This window comes from Nelusetta ayraudi, unplaced genomic scaffold, assembly GCF_046127955.1.
Source record: "Nelusetta ayraudi isolate G7.1 ecotype Tasmania unplaced genomic scaffold, CSIRO-AGI_Nayr_v1 ptg000038l, whole genome shotgun sequence".
Taxonomy (NCBI): domain Eukaryota; kingdom Metazoa; phylum Chordata; class Actinopteri; order Tetraodontiformes; family Monacanthidae; genus Nelusetta; species Nelusetta ayraudi.
The window spans coordinates 975,001-993,253 of record NW_027466088.1 but is presented as its reverse complement, the minus strand read 5'-3'; positions in this window follow the sequence as shown (position 1 = coordinate 993,253).

The window sequence follows — 18,253 nt, the reverse complement described above, 5'->3', positions numbered from 1 at the left end:
TTTATTGATTTAAGCTCATCGTCTCCAGCTGCAAAGGTACAGAAACCTTTCTGTGTTTTGATGTTGTGTGTGAGAAAACATCACTTTTTTCTGTAAACTTGTGTTATCATTGTCCTTCATTGGAAATGACACAATCTTTCATTTCATTGTTCAGATGCCGAACACCAAGGCATTCCGTCGCTCTCTGGCCATGAAACGACGCCTGGAGCAAAAACGGGATTGGACACCTTTTCCACCTCGGAAGGACTTTGAACGTCGTGAGTACTTCCACGTTCATGATTTCATGTTCTGCCTGTGTTGTTATGTTGTATTCCAAATAAATCTTACAAAAACATATTTAGATTTTTCTTTTTTGTTAATTTACACAGGGCGCGGTACTGGTCAGCGACCTGGGTGCGAAGATGGCCCGTTTTGCTCCTGACTGACAAAACAGTGCAAGTTCGTTCTTAAGGCCCAGCAACCAGACAAGAAGGTATGGGTCGTGATTTTGTCAAGCCACGAGTTTCTTTATGTTTTTGTTCTGGTGGTGGGAGACTCACATCTCTGTCCACTTGTGGATGGTTTTGTGTTCTCGCCCCGGGCAACAACCTTGAACACGGGCTTGTAACAGACTCCGCCCAGGATTTTGCTGCGCTACTGGCAACTGTGTTGGACCGCTGGCCCAAGGTTTGTTTATCTGCTGTGACAAACAAATTTGAACACATGAATGTCATCGCCACTTTGTTTTATCAATATCAAGTAATTCCATGATCCATAGTTCAATAACAAGAATATTCATGAATTTATTTTGCATTTTTATGTTTGTTTGGGGTTTTTTGTAGGTGTTTGTGCTTGACTTTCCACCTCGCCTGACTGTCAAGCCAGAACTACAAACAGCGCTACGTCAAGTATATCATCGTGTTGCTGCACGCATGGGTGTGTAAAATACATATTTTTGTTGTATTTTTTTCTCTTCAGTGACACTGTGCTAACAGATATTTCTTAGAATTGTGTGATTACATAATTGATTATGTGACACTTCTTCCAGGTGTAACATTTGTGTATATGGCCGATCACCTCCCCCTTCGTCAGCTGTACATGGTGGTGTTATGATGGTGTAAGTTTTGCCTTCTTCAGCCTTACTTGCTCTTCATTTGATATGACAAATATGTGTTAACATGTTGTTTTCTGTTTAGGTGCACCTCAGGACTGATTTTGGTGGAGCGTCTGCATGCTGCATGCTCCATCAGCTCGCACCCCCTTCACCTAGGCCAGGGGTGTTGTGCCACAACCAATCATCGCCCAGGGTGTCTCCCAGAGTGGTTGTGACAGGTCCTGTCTACATGCCAGTGTATGGACCTGCTCCTGAATGGACTCTTGTTGGACAGGAGGTTGAGGTAACCTGTTCATCCCTCTTTCCCCCCCCCCCCCCCCCCCCCCCAAATCGTGTATTTGTCAAACAGTGCAACTTTTTATTTTAAAAATGAACACTTATCCTAAGTTGACTCTTATTTCCTCTCCTCTTTTTTTTATAGACCGTACCAACAGCTGTTGAGACTGCATTTCACACAGACATCCCGTCCAATCCCGTCTGGTTCAGTGAGGCTAAGGCTTAATCTCTCCTGTCCTGTTTGTGGGGGCGCTAATCCCGTAAGAGTCAAGTAGGCGTAAGCAGCGGCCGGTGAATAAGACGAGTTAACAACGGAAGAGAACATGCAAGAACGGCGGAAAATACCAACAACGGAAAACAAATCAAAGACCCACCCGCAAGTTACCGCTCTAAAGTGTGGACCCACTTTGGCTTTTACGAGACGGATGACGGGAGGAAACTTCATAAAGAATATGCAATCTGCAACAACTGTTTTGCGAAGGTAAAATACAATGGCAACACTACGAATCTGCAGAGCTGCCTCGTTCGCTATCACCCGTCCCGTTTTTCCCAGAATTGTTTTCTTTTTTCACCACCTGTCCCGGGAAAGATAAAATCTCTCCCGGGACACAATTTGTCCCGTTTTTTATGGAAAATGACAAAACCTCATTTAATTTCCGTCTGTGGTCTAGATAGGGTTGCCAACCCTCCCGTAAAATACGCCATTGTCCCATATTTGGCAACTAAAAAGCCTGTCCCGTAATGAACTGATGGGGGACGCACTTCACTTTGTCCCGTATATTTTGGGGACGCGTTTATTAATTTCTTTATTTTGTCTGCATCATTTTTTTTTTATTGATTTTCAGAATCGGGGCAGTGAAATGACTTTTTTTTCCCTCTCTCATCTTCCCGTCGGTTTGTATATCCCAAGTCCCCAAGTTGAGATAAGACAAGTTGCTACTGACTTTACATTACCAGAAAGCACTGTCCTTGTTTACATGAAAGTTATTAATGTTCATGCACTTTAATATGTTTGCTTGTGCAGTGCACGTTTGTTTGTACATTATACAAAGTTTTGGAATAAATGCAAGATCACAGGCATTTTCCTTTTTATGGGTATTTTTTTCTTTTTCAGTCACATATTGTGACGACCCTGTCTCTATATAACTTGTTGTGGCTCCCAGCTGTTTTCTCATTTCTAGGTAGCGGTGGATGTGGGAGTGGCATCTTCCGATTAGGACACCTGTGCCGATGCCCCCCGCAGGATAAAAGGCCGACTGCGTTTGCCGCTCGGTCTCTTCCCCATTCTCCATCCAGCAGACATGGGCGTCTGGCCGACTCTCAGCTTCTTCTGTTCTGTTTTGCACCTGACAACACCCCACATCCTATTATTCACTCATCCACACTTACATTACTGATGAATACTGACAAACACACACCATATATTTCATTATTTTGCTTACAATTATCTATTTTGTTATAATAAACCTTTTGATTAATTGCAATCCGCAGTGTCCCTTCCGTTATTGTCATAACTCTTGAGCCGGGTTATGACAATATCGTCTGCAAAATTTCAAAGATATCGAAGATATCGTGTGTCGTGATGTTGTCATTATCGTGGGCCAAATATCGTCACAGTATCGAATCGTGGGTTAGCCGTATCGCCCCACCCCTATTATCAACACAAGATCACATATGTACAGTACATGTACAGTTTAATTAGTGTGTCACTTTGTTTATGAATTAATTTCTTTATGTTCTTCCAGATGTCCAGCCTGAGACGTCGATCAGCACGTGTTGCCTCAAAAACCAAAACAAACAAGTGACATGTTGGTATTTGGGATATGTGTATTTCATTGTGTGCATCTTTGTGATAGGACAATAAATGCAGTTCTTTAAACGTTACTTTGTGTCCTTGTATTTGCAGGTGTGGGCAACACGTTCAACTGTCCACATGACTGAGTCTGCCTCCAGCAATGTCACAGCAGTGCAGCAGGTTTGTACTTATTCATTTCCACTTCATCACCTGTGTGTGTTTTCTAGGCTTTACACCCATCTTATCGGCTGTATCGGATCGGCCGATATTTGGCATTTTTAGAAACGTTCGTGATCGGGCGTCATGTCATGAATCACCGATCAATGACGTCATGGTCGTGTTGAAACTTTTTTAATCTGTCTCATTTCCTCCAAAGTAGTTTCACAGCATCGACATGTTTATTTGTTTGTATCCGAGTGTTATGTAAATCTATAGATTTGGGTTTACATTGTTGTCAGTTCCTTTTGTCTGCTGTGTGTCCGTTTGGGCACTAGATGGCACAGTAGATCCTGTGTTCCCTTTTTCTTGCTTGTTCCAGGTGCGGAAAGGTGATTGGCTGGTGCCAATATTTAAGGAGGAGGACTTCAACACCTCGGTCTCTTTGTCCTTCTCCCAGCTCCCAACCAGAGGCCATGTGCCGCAGCAGCAGCATTCTGTGTTCAGCCATCAATTCTGTTTTGTAATCTATTTCAGTTCCCTTTGTGTCCACGTAGCCCGTAGGGGAGGGAAGCCATTTGTGTTGTGACCCTTTTCTCCTGTGTTTTAGTTAAGGAGGTTAGTTTGACTGTCATTTATTTGATTGTTTTCTTCATAGGTAAGATCCATAAGAGAGCCATTTTGTTTGTTGTTTTGGCCATGCCCTCCCTGACGCCAGTGCAATGATGGTGACGTTTAATAAAAACCATCCTGTGGACGAAGCACCTTTGTCTAATTTGAGAGCTGGGAGAAGGGGGGGAGCCTTTATGTTGTGTCCCGGTTCCCCCTAGGCCGGGGCATAACACCGAGAGCTAATGGTTCATGATTCAAAAACTTTCATTTTCGTCTTCATGCCTCTTCCTGTTTTGAGTACTGTCGCTATGTGACGGACAATAAAGTTTCTTTGAATCTGCAATATATGCAACGCTACAGTACCTCGCGGGGGAACTTTGGCAAAAAATTTCAACACCACAAATTTAATCAGGCACTTGGAAAAGATACACACGGAGGAGCATGTCGAGTTCAAGAAACGCAGCGCGGAGAAAGAAAAAGAAAAGCAAACTCTGAAACGGATGCTAAAGCAAACAACTTTAGACGGTGCTCGTGAGAAGGCAAGGGGTGTACAGAAACAAGTATTTATTGCCTCTAACGTGATCGGATCGGTGATCGGTGATCGGTTTATTTAAACTCACTGATCGGTGATCGGCACAAAAATCGTGACCGTGTAAAGCCTAGTGTTTTCCTTTCTATGTTTATTGGCATAAAATGACATCTTTCTCATTTTAATCAGGTGGAGGCGACGCCACAGATGACCAGAGCTGTGCTCGTGGTTCCTGTGGCTCCCGTGGTTGCCAGCACCAAGCCAGAGGAGGCCAGCACCGTCCAGGAGGCAACACAGAAGATCAACTAAGCTAAGGAGGCTTTTCTTTCTTCTTCTGTTGCCTCTGACTGCTCCGCTCGTTCTACGCCTCGCACATGTGATTTGTGATCCATCATCAGTTCGTACTAGTGAAGATGCAGTGGCAGATCATGGCACTGGTATTAGATTAGCCAAGGTTCTGCATGGTTCTTTTCATCAAGGCGAAACCGGTCACGGTTTAAAATTCCAGCACCAGCTGGCAACAGTGAGTCACTTCAGAAGAGCAAAACTCCTCACTTTGACATGGATAATTCTGACGTAGAGTTTGTCAGTGCTGTGACCAATGAAGAGTGTAACTTCTCTCCCCTTGATGTTGATGTTTGTTTAGACCTTTGCAAAAACTTGAAGATTCATTTGGACCGTGCGAGTTTTCCAATTTCTGATTGCAATGGCCCATTAGGTTCGCCGTGTACAAATGAGAATGTAGAGGCTGATGGAAACTGCTTCTTCAGAGCCATCAGTCAAGCTGTGACTGGTTTATAGACACAGAAGTGGAAATTCAGGTTGCAGCAGATTGTTTACGATTAGATGTGTACACTTTTATCGATGGTCATGGGTTGAAGTACAGCTCTTGCAAGAAACAATTCTCACATTGTATATATTTATGGATGTATTTGTTTTATATGGAAGCAGTTACCATAATCCAAATTAAAATAAGAATATAATAACAGAAATGCTTTTTCATTTTAAGAACGAAGCTGCATTATTTGTCTCATAATTAAAATCATTAATAAATATTCCTGTATGCATTTTCATTTTCTTATTCGTGTCGCACCTTTTATGACACAATCAAAAAAAAAACTGAGGGCATTGCTTTTTAATTTTCATGGTCCTGCCCTGCACAAGAGTTACCACAACTCGAAAACGAAATCGCAATCTCAAAGTAAGCGCGCGGCGCAGGAAAGTGACGTCAGCAGCTCTCCACCTCCGCTGTGGGTATGGCGGTATGACGCCAAGTGTCATTTGCCTCCTGTTATGTGTAAATTCTAATGTTTGTGAATTTAATAAAGATATATATATACTGTATATTTAAAAAAACAAAACAAAAAAAAGGTATAGCGGTATGACACCACTTTGCCATCGTTACTTTTCACGTCATTGAAGTTGCCGGTAAACGAGATTTAAATCGCCGAAAAACGTGGACCACTGACGGATCTCGTTGGTCGGACAGATTTGAGCATGGCGCACATTGACACAATTGTTCAAACCCTGCTGGATTTAGCTTCCCAGGTGGAGTTGAATAGTGTATCTGAATCTGATGCTCGGGACCGAGTTGAGCAGGTATTCTGCCGTCCCAGATACGGACGCAAACAAGGTTGCCCGAGCCAACCTGTTGTCAGTTATGGAACACCTTGATGCACCAGCACAACATCAAAGCTAAAGCTATTTGTTACATGGGTGGAGTAACAGCTGTTCGGCGTCGGCCATCCGTCGCAGGATGCGATGCAACGGATCATTGCTTCCGTTCGGCGTCGGCCACCAGTCCATCCGACGAAGGATGCGAAGCAACAGATCAATCCGTCGACTGGTGGCAGATGCTGGTGCGAGATCTGTCAGTGGTCCACGTTTTTCGGCGATTTAAATCTCGATTACCGGCAACTTCAATGACGTGAAAGAAGTAACGATGGCAAAGTGGTGTCATACCGCCATACCTTTTTTTTCTTTTCTTTTCTTTTTAAATTAAAAAAAAATATATATATACATATATATATATATATATATATATCTTTCTTAAATTCACAAACATTAGAATTTACACATAACAGGAGGCAAATGACACTTGGCGTCATACCGCCATACCCACAGGTGGAGAGCTGCTGACGTCACTTTCCTGCGCCGCGCGCTTACTTTGAGATTGCGATTTCGTTTTCGAGTTGTGGTAACTCTTGTGCAGGGCAGGACCACGAAAATTAAAAAGCAATGCCCTCAGTTTTCTTTTTGATTGTGTCATAAAAGGTGCAACACGAATAAGAAAATGAAAATGCATATAGCAATATTTATTAATGATTTTAATTATGAGTCAAATAATGCAGTTTCGTTCTTAAAATGAAAAAGCATTCTGCTATTGCTTTTTCATTTTTGAATTTTACATTTCATATTGAATTTTGGTAACTCCTTTCTGATGCATGTTTTGAAAATTAAATCTCAAATGTGTTTTCCTTCATTTGAATTAAGTACAAGAATGAGCAGTCATGAATAAGAAAATGAAAATGCAGTTTGGATTATTTATTAACCATTTTAATTATGAGTCAACTAATGCAGCCACGTTCTTAAAATGAAAAAGCATTTCTGCTGTTGCTTTTTCATTTGGATTATGGTAACTGTCTGCTTCCACACTCCAGTGGTTCTGCACATTAGTATAAATAGAGTGATTCTCTATCATGACATCACAGGACGGCGGCACACTGACTCATTCCATGAACCTGGACACTGATGATCCAGACTTTGGACCAGATGAGCCAACAGGCCACAGTGGAAACGGGTCAGAACATGGGACTGGCTGCTGAAAGTATACAGGTAGGTTGCACTGTCATCCCAAGTTGTGTGATGTGGAGGATCGGGGCCAAAGTTCCAGATGCTCACAGATGTGACTCTGGATTCAGGAGGAGTGTTTGAAGGCTGGACTCCCAACAGTGATTGGCTGCTGAGGACCTCTCAATCACAATCAGGTTTTTTAGTGGCTGTGAGATTGAAAGTGAGATTGCATTGTCCAGGGAGGAGGACAGCAGTCAGTCATGTTTCACCTCCAGTCAACACGCAGTGGTTCACATGAAGGTCCAAGAGGCCTACAGACATACACAGAGTCTGGATGTGGCAGCACAGTGGCATCATTGTCTTTGTTGTGTTGTTTGGTCATTGTGATCCAATGTAATGTGAGAGAAGGACGAGTGCAGTTCTATTGGAGTGAGTTGCTTACAAATACAGATCGCACGATTTCTATCCCAATTGTTAATTGGGAAAGAGACCTGTCTCTCCAGCCTCACTCTAATTTCTGGAGAACAATCTGCCTGAACACCTTTTCACTGATAAAACAACCTATTCTACAATTAATACATTTTAAAGTACTCCACAGGATCCACTACACCGGGCAGCGGATGTTTCAGATGGGCATGACCGCCTCTCAGACCTGCTCACACTGCACAGTTAATGCAGGGTTGGTGGGGGGTCGGGGGTTGGGTGGGTGGTGCTCCGGGGGGAGGGCTGGTCCGTCCCTGTGTCTGGGGACTGGCGCTGGATCGTACGCGGTGGGGTCGCATGCCTGGGGTGGGGCTGCGCGTTCGCCGGCTACCGCTCCTGTGTGCCCGGGTGGTGCGGTGCGGTGGGGGGGCGGGCCCCCTTTGGCTCCTGGATCCCTGTGGTGTCCCCGGCCCCGATGTCGCTGAGGGGACGCCCTGACCGGGAGTCCCCCCTGGTCACATAATAGGTGTTTTTTAAATGTTTTTTTCCCCTAAATTTTTAATTAATTAATTTATTTTCTTCTGTTTCGGCGGATTTGTGTCTTGGGTGGTCGCTGCCCGGCCTTCTGGCCTTAAGACCCTCTCCAATCTTAATAGCATTATAGACACTTAGGGCCTGGGGGGTGGTTCGTGCACTGCGGCCGCCGCCCTGCTCAGCAGCAGTGTGGTTGCCCCAGGGCCTTACCACCCCTCCATTTTAAACGCACCATAGTTCAACACACCAGCAATTGCACATATACACACACTGACACCCCTACACACAGTGGGGTCGGCCTGCTAGCGGGGGCGGGATCCGGCATCTTTCCCACTCTGGATGGGCCCTGTGCAGTCCGGTGCCCCTGGGGTGCGAGACCGGCTGGGCCTATGGGGACCTCGCCACTTGCGGCGATGCGCCATACTGGGTCCGTAGGGGGGGGGCCTCTGGGTGCCCGGGCCTGCCTTGGGTACCGATCCTCCCGGTGGGTGAAGGGGCTGGGTCCTGTCATGGGGATGAGTCCGGTCTCGCTTGCCCTGGGGGGCCACGTCCGGAGGACGGGCTCTGCTGTCTGTTTGCCCCGGGTGGTGTCCCTTCTCCTTGGGGTATCTGCCTCCCTGTCATCTTGCCCTGGCTCCTCGTGGGGCGGGTGCCCTCCGGTCCGGGGGCCTGCTGCTCCGGGCCTCTTCCTGGCCGGCATTGCGGCGGGTGTGCCGTGTCCGGGCCCCCCCGCCCTGGGCTCGTCGCTGGCGTGGGGCGGTTGCGGCCTCGGAGGCCGCACTAATTGGCAGCCTACTTCCAGTGACATACTTAAACACACCCACTCCCACATTCAGGTACACACACCACCACATCCACACACACACACGCACGCACACACACACACACACACACACACAGGAGCAGCAGCTCTAATTGGCTGAGAGCTAAATATCTTCTTATCTTACTGGGTGTAAATGAATCTGTCCATCTTCACTGATGAGACGATTTTATGACTCCTGCAGTTAAATGTTTTTAATTCCAAATCTACAAAAACCTTCTGATCAATGAAGACAGAGTTGATTAAAATGATTTCAAAATTGACCCGTTTGAGAAAAGCTGCACTGTGGCATTGTTTGCATGTTGTTTTAGCTCACAGAGCCTCCTCGTTGTTCTCCTCACCTGGAGGACGCTTGGTGATCAAGACCTGTGGCCCAAAACTCGGTCCTATAAGATAAGTGCAGGAACACTGCTGCTTCGCCCGCACTTGATTGTGCTAGCCGCCCCGTACAGACGGTGCATGTTGCTTCCGTCCCGCCTTGGTTTTACTTGTTGTTTTTCCGTTCTCGTTGTGTTTTTCTTCGTTTGCTTACGTCGCCACTGCTGACCCTCAGACAGCAGACGTTACACTATCAAGTCGCCGGTCCAGCTACAGTGGTGTGCGTGCGTGTATGCGTGTGCGTGGTTGGTGGGAACTTGGTTGGTGTGTGTGTGTGTGTGTGTGTGTGTGTGTGTGCGTGTGTGTGTGTGTTTGTCTGTGTGTGTGTGTGTAATTGCATTGTTTGTTTGTTTTTCTTGCTATTTCAGTACATGTGACATATTTTAGGGAACTTTTAGTAACCAACTGTTTATCTTTTCTTTTGTAGTCGCTGAGAGCTGCTGGTTGTGGCGGTGTCCCGGGTGGTGGGCCCCTTCGAGTGCTGTGACCCGGGATTGTGGTTGTTTTCTTCTTTTTTTTTGCACTTCACTTTCTTTGCAGGTGTGTCACGTGTGAGTGGGGTGTTCCTTGTTTTCTTTGGTTCCTCCCCCGTTTGGGCCCCTCATCGGTAAGCCTCAGTTTCTACACCAAGAATAAGGAGCTCAGTAGCTCCGTTTTAAGTGTTGGTCTGTTTGTTCCTTTTATTTTTAAATGTTGAATAAAAGTTGGTTTGATATTTTAAACATTCTGAACCACGTCTCCTACTCCTTCCTCGTAGAACTTACCTGTGTGCCTAATTATTACTTTTGTGTTTAGTAGAACTCCCTGGGTGAAATTCCCAGGGTGGCGTTGTCGGTTCCTTTTCATTTTGTTAAATTCCCAATATTAAATCTTGCTTTATCAGATAGCCATAACCACTCTCATCGCCACAGGATATTTGAGTCAAACTGTCGTGTCTACTTCCCAGTCTCAATAAAAATGTTCACTACTGCTTGTGTGAGCTTCTTAAATGGAGGTTTGTCGGGGTTTTTCCCTTTCTAGAAGCAAGCCACATATTTTGTGTCTTTCCACCACAAGACATTGGCTTTTGTCACTCTCTTCGTCGTATTGGGAAAAAGTGGCATATCGGACTTTCCCGCCGCGAGCCGCTCGTCAACATACTGCTGTGAAAGAGGGGTGACGTCACAGAACGCGAGGTGCATTTAGGTGCTGCTGCATAAAACTAAAAGATTTTCCTAGGCAAATATTCATTTGACAGACGTAAACGAAGTGAAACATGACTTCAATTTAAGTTTGTTTTAGTTTGTTTTTATAAACACACAAAAAAGTTTGAGTTAGTTATCGTTTTTGAAAAAAGTTCTTGACTTCTACTTTAGAGATATTGATGACGAGTTGTTGTATATAAACGGTGTGACTATGTGGTTCGGCAAGCGGTGGTGCTGTCTGTACATAGCTTAGCAAACGGCTAGCGCTAGCACCCCCTTTCAATGCCAGAGTGAAAAGATCCACACGGAGTGTTATGACCCACGGGTGGGTCTAGGTGCCTCTATCTTTGTGTCTGTGTGTGTGTGTGTGTGTGTGTGTGTGTCTGACAGTGGATGACGCCTTGCAGGTGCGGTCCTGGATGTCGGCTGCTGATTGGACGCGCCACGGCTGAGAAGGAGGAGCAGTCGAGCCAGCCTGACGGTCGTCCCTCCTCCGCTCCCAACTGTGCAGTTAGTCACTTCTGAAATTGTGTTAGAGCACGCAGCCGTAGGTAGTGATGGCCGATCGAGGCTTTGTTGAAGCTTCGACACTTGTTTCAAAAAATGGTTCATTACTCGAGGCTTCAATGACACAGTGCTCGAGGAGGTCATCTCGTGCTCAATAAAATGAAGGGCAATGGAAACGTGTTCATTGTTTCATAGGTTGTTTGGGATTTGATTCGCCATGCATTCTTGTTGGACAACACTACATGCTTGTATGGTTCAATGCTGACACAATAAAATAAAAATGAAAAATAAAGACAATGTCTCTTTTTTGGCACGACTGATTGTAGTAGACTATAGCTCTTATACTTAGCCTGACAGTTTGTGCAATGAATTATATTATATCCTAAAACAAGACTAAATAGCCCATAGTTTAAAAATATGTTCAATGGTAAGTGTTCAGTGGGTCAGATGTCAAATGTGATCTATTTAAAATGTAGAATAGATGAGCTACATAACACATATATAATACACATTGATGGGAATTGAACCATCGCCTCAGTCTTGCAAGTCCAAGATTGTCATAATGTACCACAAACCCAAATCACACTCCCTTTTTTCATCTAAGCTGTTTGAGTAGCGTTAGCACACCGTGATTCCTCATCAACTACAGGCCTACACTTCAAATAATTATGAGAAAAATCCAACGTAAACAGAGCACTTCCATTAGGAAATAGTCAACATGAAATTTCGTCTTCTACTGACACCTGCTGGTCAAATTGAATAGTTGCAAATATTGTGAACAAGTTTTCATCGAATTCTAATCCTAAACAATATGGCCATTCGAAGCGAAGTATTAAGACAATTAATCAGGTTTGTACTGCTTGATTGAACACATTCATCCCGTTCCAGTGCACTAAAACCCACTTCCCTTCAGGACCGTGTCAGCGAAGCCAAAACTTCCTTGAGTGACGCTGTTTCCCAGCATGCAATGCGAGCTAGCGATTCACAATACTATTTCGTCACAAACATGGATGTAAAAAATAAAAAGGGACGAAAAATGAAACTTGAGGAACACCAACCATTACAATACAAGCAGAACTGGGCCGAAGTTTTATATAAGTTTTATATTATGTACACCATAATACAGCCTTCTGGTGGACAAGCCATACTATTTAAGGCGTGTCCTCCTACGGCAGTTCCGTGGGTGGAAGCTCATCGTAGAGGTCACGTGCTGGTTGTGCGTCTCTCTACCGATTACCTCGGGGAAGGTCTGAGACAAGATCGTTGACCTTGCAGGCAGGGGATCTGATTCAGGTGAGTATATGGAAGGTCTGAGACAAGATCGTTGACCTTGCAGGCAGGGGATCTGATTCAGGTGAGTATATGGAAAACATAGGTCAATGTGGTTAGTCATAACAAAAGAAGCTTGCTCGCAGAAATAATGCACTACAAGTGAATGTCACACATGTTTTTTGTTTTGTATGAGCATTTAAAAAAAACAACATAATAATAATATGGATTTTGACCATGTATGTTTTGGAGTTCATTGAAAGATTTTTACTTATATATATATATATATACATATATATATGTACATATATATATATATATATATATATATATATATATATATATATATATATATATATATATATATATATATATATATATATATATGTATGTATATGTTTATATGTATATATATATATATATATATATATATATATATATATATATATATATGTATGTATATGTTTATATGTATATATATATATATATATATATATATATATATATATATATATGTATATATATGTATATATGTATATATATATATATATATATATATATATATGTATATATATTTATATATATATATATGTATATATATATGTATATATATATGTATGTATATATGTATATATATATATATGTATGTATATATATATATATATATATATGTATATATATATATATATATATGTATATATATATATATATATATATATATATATATGTATGTGCGAGTGTGTGTGTGTAACTTTAACTAACTTATCTATTTCTGTCAATCTATCAAACTTACTATCTAGGGATCTATCTACTACTAACTCTCAAAAAACTAACAGACAACCAAGAGCAACAAAACCAACCTACTGCAATTCGTATATTTTAGTGTGTGTGTGTGTGTGGGGGGGGGGGGGCGGGGGGGGGGGGCACAGTGAGCACAGTGATGGTTCCAAAGCATAAAGTGTATTTTCAGTCTCGATTGTATGTGTGGGAGTCCCTCGGGTTCAGCCCAGCTGATTTAGTGTTCGGTGAGAGGACCCTCGCGTCTGTTAAGGGGTAAGTGGCTTTCCGATGTTAAATGAGTAGAGAATAATGTGTTAGATTACGTCATTTTTTTTCGTGAATGCTTGCATCGTGCTTGTGAAACTGCTCACAAAACTCTTGTCGCCAGCCAGTCTAAAATGAAGCGGCAGTTTGACAAGAAAGCTGTGGCTCGAGTTTTTGAGACAGGCGACCGAGTGTTGGTATTGTTGCCGTTACCCGGTTCCCGTTTGCAGGCTGGTTTTTCTGGTCCGTATGTCGTGGAGCGCAAACTTTCCGATACAGATTATGTAGTGCACACTCCTGATAGAAAACGATCGTCCCGCATCTGCCACGTCAAAATGTTGAAAAGTTCCGCCCGGTTCACACTGGACGTGGAAGCGCCGCGAAAGCGAAGCGCCGCGAAAGCGAAGCGCCGCGAAGCGAAGCACCGAGCGCTTCCATTCAGCGCCCATGTTAATCAATGAGTGCATTTACATGCAGAGCTTAATCGGACTAAGCAATAATTCGGTTTTCTCGTCCAATCGGAGTTCTCACCTTGGTCCCCGTATCCATGCAGCTGAAAAATTCTAATTATTGACGGGAACGTGTCCTCCTCCCAACACTAGAGGGTGGAGTGAGTCTTTTCAGCCGGTCAGCTGCTTTCGGTTGACATATTAAATCTATTATGATATGGAACGATAGTTCATAATGTACGTGTTACTTGCTTTGCAGATAAGCTGTACCCTATTTCTTGTGCTCCTGGTTATTTTAAAAGGCAGACAAGAACGTTGTTTGCTGTTGGAGGGCTACAACAACACTTCGATGCTACGCTTTGTGCCGTCGCTACGGACCCCAAACTCTCGTTCTTGTTGGATTCGGGTTCGGAGCAGACTGGTGGGAGAGTTTGTGTACAGCTTTTGCAAAGGAACGGTGTCTTCAGTTATACACACGCTCATTAAAGTGCCAACCATGGAGGAAGCTGGTGCCGCTGCACGCCGTTTCCAGCAGAATAACAGCGAAATTACCAAAATAAAAACAAATCAGGAAAACATGTCTTTGCTGTGCTTTTATTTACAAAGTTAAAATTCTTCTAACTTACAAAAAATGTGAACGAAAAGGTAGAAATATAAATACGAAGGAATACGTATTTGTTCAGGGCTGCGTAAAGCCGGAGCCCTGCATTTGCTGCACTACCCTTTTTAAAAAGGTCTCCGTTGCGCGTTATTTTAATATGTCCATCTCTTTTAGAAGAGAAAGCATCGCCCCGGTCTCATCCTCTCTCCAAATGTCAACATTCTTATTCGCGTTTGCCAGGTTGTTTCGCGCCGTCTGTTTTGTTAGACGACGTAGTTGTGCGGTCATGAGTCGCGAGAGCGAGGCGTGGCGCATGCGCACTCGCATTGTCCAGTTAATAGTCCGATTAAGGCGTATACATGGCAGAGAAATTCGAATTCCAATCGCATTACCTGGGTGTCTCAATCGGAGTTCTCCGATTCCAATCGGAGTTCTCAAACTCCAATCATAATCGGAGTAAGGTGTTTACACGCACGTGAGTTCTCCGATCATAATCGGACTAAGGCAATAATTCGATTTTCTCTAGTGCCATGTAAAGGCACTGAATGTAGTGGTTCAGACCAGACGCGAACAGGCGCGCGGCTCGTGCCATTCATTTCAATGGAAGCGGAGCGCCGACGAATTTCGCGAGCGAGGCTCCAACTGGTTCACACCAGACGCGAACAGCTCCGCGACGGTCGACAAGCGCTTCTGCTCAGCTGCAGTCTTTTTTTCACTCCCACTTGAGCTTCTTTTTTTTTTCTTTAAAAAAAATTAGATAAAAAAAATCATTTTCATCATCGCCCCCCCTCGCCCCGTAGCCAGCCTGCTCCGTAGCTTACTTTTGTGTGTGTGTGTGTGTGTGTGTGTGTGTGTGTGTGTGTGTGTGTAAATAAATAGAAACACGCACTCAGGTGTCCATCTCAAGACAAGACCTCTTTCATAATGATCATTGACCGGCATCTCTAGGATCAAACAGACGTATTTTGATCAAGTCTTCCTCTGTGTGTGTGTGTGTGTGTGTGTGTGTGTTTAATCTCTCTCGCACTCTGATACAATGTACTGACAAATATAACATACAAATATGATATATGATCGAATTTATCATTCGGTTTTTATTTTTGAAATTAGTTTATTTTGAAAATTCACCGGATTTTCTCGTTTTTATTGAGCGACTTCCTGTACTATTGACGAGGATCGCTCGCGGCTCGCGCACGGAATAGAGCAGACGCCGAAACAACAAATGCATGCCGCGAGCCGCGCAACCACCACATTGATTAACGTGGGCGCCGAATGGAAGCGCTCGGCGGCGCTTCGTGGCGCTTCCGCGTCCAGTGTGAACCGGGCGTTACGTCGCTCGGAAAAATGTGTCGCCTGAGCCTCCGCCCCCTCCGTGCCCATTGGCGGAGGGAGGGCTCATTGAAAAAAAAAAAAAAAAATCGGTGTTCCTTCGGCGCGCCTGGGAAACTCTGAAATTATGAATAACTTAAGCTCGTTTTTGTTCCATTTGCCTGCATCAGCCCGTCATGATATTGTTAAATTAATTGAGAGCCACCCACTATTGTTTTCTGACCACCCCCGCTGTAGAATAGCATAGAAGTAGAGGGACATGCCACAAGTAAGCAGCACGCACACAGAGTCATTATTGGGAAGTTAAGAAAGAAGCTTTGGCTCTCCTTCTGACAGTGCTCATCTTGATGTTAATTTGGGGTCAGGTTTTTACAGACTATAATGCCCTCGTAGATGCGGTGGTCTCTGCCCCTGCAAGACTTCAATCTCCAGATTTGCCACAGGAAGGGGGGTTGATAATGTGTTGGCAGATGCATTACGATGTGGACTAGCTGCGGAATTCTTATTTTGGGGGAACTGAGCTGTTTTTCTTGTTTAGTTTTGTTTGTCGGTATGTTAATAGGGTTTAGTTCTTAAGGGAGGGGGTGATATGACCCACAGGTGGGTCTAGATGCCTCTATGTTTGTGTGTGTGTGTGTGTGTGTGTGTGTGTGTGTGTGTGTGAGAGTGGATGACGCCTTGCAGGTGCGGTCCTGGATGTCGGCTGCTGATTGGACGCGCCACGGCTGAGAAGGAGGAGCAGTCGAGCCAGCCTGACGGTCATCCCTCCTCCGCTCCCAACTCTGCAGTTAGTCACTTCTGAAATGGTGTTAGAGCACACAGCCGTAGGGGTGGGCTGCCATTTTCTTTGTCCCCTCTTTTCTCCTGTTTAATAAGTATGTAGGGAGGTTAGCCTTTCTGTATTTGGCTTCTCTTTCTTTCTTTAGTTAGTTCTTAAGGCGAGCTAGTTGGAGTTTGGTTTATTATTTTGGCCTGGGCCCACCCTGAAGCCTTTGCTGCCCACCGGTTAAGTTGTTTTGTTTATTTCATTTACTGATTAATAAAATGTTTTTTGTTGAAACTGCCAACTGCAGTGAAAAATTAATGAGGCTTGGGAGTGGGGGAAGGTGTCCCACACGTTGTGTCTCAGTCCCCCTCGACGGGACGTAACACGGAGTTTTCGCCGTGACAGAAGGTTGAGCTCCTACCGTGTTAGAGGTGACGTCGTCACGTTAGCCTGTTCCATCCCTGCTAAATTCTTTAAAGAACTACCATTAGTAAACTTTTAAATTATAATACGCTCTACACTAATTGTAATTTCCTGCCCGTGGTTCTATATTGCAACAGTTGACGGCTCATATCAGCAGATAAGCAGCAACAATCTGGGCATTGCGGGTGATTCATAAATATGTAATTTCTTATTAATTAGCCCATAAGTGTTGTACACCAGTGTGACACCAAATGCTTGTTGCTGACAGCAGTGAAGAAATGACACTCTAGTGGTTCTGCACATTAGTATAAATAGAGTGATTCTCTATCATTACATCACAGGACGGCGGCACTCTGACAGATTCCATGAACCTGGACACTGATGATCCAGACTCCGGTCCAGATGACACAACAGGCCACAGTGGAAACGGGTCAGAGCATGGACTGGCTGCTGAAAGGAAACAGGTAGGTGGCGCTGTCATCCCAAGTTGTGTGGTGTGGAGGATCAGGGCCAAAGTTCCAGATGCTCACAGATGTGACTGTGGATTCAGGAGGAGTGTTTGAAGGCTGGACTCCCAACAGTGATTGGCTGCTGAGGACCTCTCAATCACAATCAGGTTTTTTAGTGGCTGTGAGATTGAAAGTGAGTGAACATCATTAAATAAAGAGCTCCTGCAGGGTCCCAATTTGACAAGTACACTGCTAGGTGTGCTGCTTCGTTTTCGCCAAGGCCCTGTAGCATTCATGACTGACATTGAGGGAACGTTTCATCAAGTAAGAGTTTCCAACCAGGATGTAAACTTCTTACGCTTCCTCTGGTGGCCAGATGGGGACATTACAAAGGACCTACAAGAGCACAGGATGCTGGTCCACATCTTTGGGGCAGTGTCATCCCCAAGCTGTGCTTCATTCGACGACAATCAGCATAACTTCCCAGCCGAGGTTATAAACACTGTTGGTCAAAATTTCTACGTGGATGATTGTCTAAAGGCCGTCAGCACGGTGGAACAAGCAATACATCTGTACCAGCAGCTAACAGACCTGTGCGGTAGAGGTGGATTTAAGCTCAATAAGTGGGTGAGCAATCATCGCTCGGTGCTGGCCGCCATTCCTGAAGAGCAGAGAGCTAAAGAGGTAAAAACACTTAACCTTGACAGAGACCAGCTCCCTATGGAGAGGGCCCTTGGAGCTCAGTGGGATGTCCAGCAAGATACATTCACATTCAGCATCAGAACCAAGCTGGGATGGGATGAGCAAATCCCTCAGGTCATGG